Source organism: Arachis hypogaea, chromosome 4 (genome assembly GCF_003086295.3).
Source record: "Arachis hypogaea cultivar Tifrunner chromosome 4, arahy.Tifrunner.gnm2.J5K5, whole genome shotgun sequence".
NCBI classification, from domain to species: Eukaryota; Viridiplantae; Streptophyta; class Magnoliopsida; order Fabales; family Fabaceae; genus Arachis; species Arachis hypogaea.
The window spans coordinates 118,617,427-118,621,125 of NC_092039.1; the positions used below are offsets into that span (position 1 = coordinate 118,617,427).

A 3,699-nucleotide genomic window follows, 5' to 3' on the forward strand; every position below is an offset into this window, starting at 1 on the left:
AGGGTTTGGCATCATCTTCCAACAGTATCTTATGCATGCATATGGCCGAACTGATTCCCTTCAAGTCAGCAAGTGTCCATCCAATGGCATCCTTATGCTTTTGTAAGACTTGGAGCAACTTTTCCTCTTGTTCTTGGCTGAGGGCTGAATTTATAATCACTGGATAGCTTTTATTTTCTCCTAAGTATGCATACTTGAGAGTGGGTGGCAGTGCCTTTAGCTCAAGTTTGGGTGCTTCTTTTCTTTTATCCTTCCCTTCTAGTGTGCCTTGAATATGCGTTTTAGCTGTTGCAGCCTCTTCGCTTGATGCTGATTCCTCTTCTTCTATTAACTCCTCAAGTTCTTCTTCAAGAGTATCTTGCACCACAGCATCCACCGAGTCCAACCTCATACATTCTCCCAATGAGTCTTGTGGGTAACTCATGGCCTTGAACACATTGAATATCATTTTCTCCTCATGTAGTCTAAGGACAAGTTCACCCTTTTGGACATCAATGATGGCTCTGGCAGTGGCTAAGAATGGCCTTCCCAAGATGATAGAGGTCTTAGCTCCTTCCTCCATGTCCAATACTACAAAGTCTGCTGGAAAGATAAAGTCTCCCACCTTCACTAACAAGTCTTCTACTATTCTGTGAGGAAACTTGAATAATCGGTTTGCTAGTTGCAGGGCCATTCTTGTTGGTTTGGCCTCCTCAATCCTCATTTTCCGCATCATTGCTAAGGACATCAGATTTATGCTAGCTCTTAGATCACATAAAGCCTTTTCCACTATGATTTCCCCTATGATACAAGGGATTTGGAAGCTCCCAGGATCCTTCAATTTTTGGGGCAATTTGTGCTGGATGATGGCACTGCATTCTTCGGTGAGTACCACAGTCTCATTGTTCTTCCAGCTTCTCTTCTTGGTCATCAACTCCTTCAAGAACTTGGCGTAGAGTTGCATTTGCTCTATTGCTTCAGCAAAAGGTATGTTGATTTGTAGTTTCTTGAAGATTTCCAAGAATCTTGAGAATTGGTTATCCTCTCCCTTCTTCTTTAATTGCTGGGGGTATGGAGCTTTTGAAAGGCATGGTTTGAGCGCTTCTCCCTCTTGATGTGACTTAGGAGTGGAGACTCGAGTTCCCTCTTGTCCCTTTTCTTCTTCATCCGAATTCTTCTCTGGTAGTTTCTTGTGGGTCTCCCTCAATTCCTTCCCATTTCTGAGGGTGATAGCTTGACATTCCTCCCTTGGCGTTGAATTAGTGTTGCTGCAAATGTTGTGGCCATGGGCTTGCTTGAATAAGTAACCAATTTGTGTTTCAAGTTTCTTGATGGCAGCATCTTGATTCTGCATATTGGATCACACTTCTTCCTAGAAAGCTTTACTATCTTGAATTTCCTTACATATGCTTTCAAAAAGAGTCTCGATCTTGGAACGTCTATCTTCGATTGGTGATGGTAGGTTGAGATTGGGTGGTTACGAAGGGTGTTAGGTGGGTGTTGATAAGATCTCTGTGAGGTATGTTGGTGAGTTGCATTGTTGTTGGAGTTGTGGTTGTGGCGTCTCTGGTCTTGACCTTGGTCTTGTTGATTTTCCCATCCAAAGTTAGGGTGATTTCTCCATCCAGAGTTGTAAGTTTTGGAGTATGGATTATGGATTTGTCTGGGTGAGTTTCCAACATAGTTGGCTTGTTCCCAATCAGCCTCTTCTCCTACATTCACTCCTTCATGAGCTGGTGATAAAGTGATGACTGCTGCAACTTGATTTTCTTCCACCTTCTTGGTAAGATCTGCTAGCTGCTTGGTGATCATCTTATTTTGAGCCAGCAATGCATCCATGTGATTCAGCTCCATTACTCCTCGAGTGTTGCTTCTTTTAGAAGCATAGAAGTAGTCATTCTCAGCAACCGTTTCAATGACATCTATGGCTTCTTCAATGGTTTTCTTCTTGTTTAGAGAGCCCCCTGATGAATGGTCTACAACTTTCTTTGACTCATAGGAAAGACCTTCATAGAAAATGTGAAGTTGAACCCATTCATTGAACATGTCCGGTGGGCATCTTCTTGTTAAGTCCTTGAACCTCTCCCATGCCTCATAGAAAGTTTCACCATCTTGTTGCCTGAAAGTTTGCACCTCAGCTCTCAGCCTGTTAATTCTTTGAGGATGGTAGAATCTTGCCAAAAAAATTTTCACCACATCTTCCCAATTTGTTAAGCTCTCCTTTGGGAAGGACTCCATCCACTTGGATGCTTTGTCCCTGAGTGAAAAAGGGAACAAAAGCAGCCTATAGACATCCAGATGAACTCCATTAGACTTCATAGTGTCACATATTATCAGGAAGGTGGTTAGATGTTGATTGGTGTCTTTTTGGGCACTTCTTCCAAATGACCAGTTGTTCTGAACAAGTGTGATGAGCTGGGGTTTTAATTCAAAGTTGTTGGCATGTATGGTGGGCTTTTGGATGCTACTTCCACAGTTTCCTGGATTTGGATTGATGTAAGAGCCTAGAACTCTCCTCTCTTGCCCAGCATGATTTACAGGGCCTTCTCTGGCATGGTTGTGAGCTTCTCCTTCATGATTGTTTTCCAAATTCTCCTCCATATTTGTTTCAAAGTACTCTTCCTCTTCCTCAGCACCAACAACTCCTTTTCCTCTTGCTTCCCTCCTTAATCTCCAGAAGGTCCTCTCAGGTTCTGAATCGAAGGAAGTTGAAGCTTCGCTTCTTCTCCCTGTCATACAACAAACATAGCACACAGCAAGAAATAAAATGAAGAGATTATTCTTGTTAGAGTGATTGTTAGTGTGAGTGGTGCAATTTATCAAACAGTTAGTAGGTTAGTGAGCAGAATTGTAATTAATAACAAAGAAAGAAAGAAAACATAAAGGGCATAGGGGATGAGGAAAAAACTGAATAAACTGAAGGTAAATGACTAGATAAAGTAAACAAACAAAATAAAAAAATGCTCAATCTAGTGAACTTCCAACTTAATCATTGTTGATACAAAATCAATCCCCGGCAACGGCGCCATAAACTTGATGCACGAAAACTTATCTCTCAACAAATTTTCCTTCGACAAGTATACCAAATTTTCGTCAAGTAAAAACTCACAATAGAGTGAGGTCGAATCCCACAGGGAGTGATTGGTCAAGCAACTTTAGTTGGAAGAGTATGCTAGTTGAGCTAAACAGAGTATAGCTTGAGAATTGCAGAAAATTAAATGGCGGAAAAGTAAATAGCAGAAAATAAAGTGCAGAATCTTAAATGGGGAATCAGGGAGATGAACATGGAAATAAATAGCAAAACGTAAAGAGAATGGGTAAGATCAGAAATGGAAAATTCATTGGGCTCAGGAGATGTTGCATTCTCTGGATCAAGTTCATTTTCATCTCTTCCTCAATCTATGCATCTATTGATCTCCTTGGCAATCTTAGGTGATTGGATCCCAATTCCTTGGCAATCCAATCTCTCTAAGCTTGAACAATTGCCCAATTCCTTGATTTAATTGCTCATGGGAAGAGATAAAGTATGGTCACTGATTATACCACATGTATTTCCAAATCAAAGTGTTGGGAGGATTACATGTCACTATATCCGCCCAAACCCCAATTTGGTCCAACATGAGAAAGCATTTCTAGCATGATCTCCTCATCCCTTTTCCAAGGCTCAGAGGAGATCCAATTATGGAGAGTTTCTTTTCCAAGACAACTAACCAATTGAAT

The 3,699-nt window shown here is 41.2% G+C and overlaps 1 pseudogene; it reads left to right on the forward strand.

Moving 5' to 3' along the window:
• Positions 1–2,025: 2,025 nt before the first annotated feature.
• LOC112798965 (small nucleolar RNA R71) lies at positions 2,026–2,127 on the forward strand (annotated as a pseudogene).
• The last annotated feature ends 1,572 nt before the right edge of the window (positions 2,128–3,699 follow it).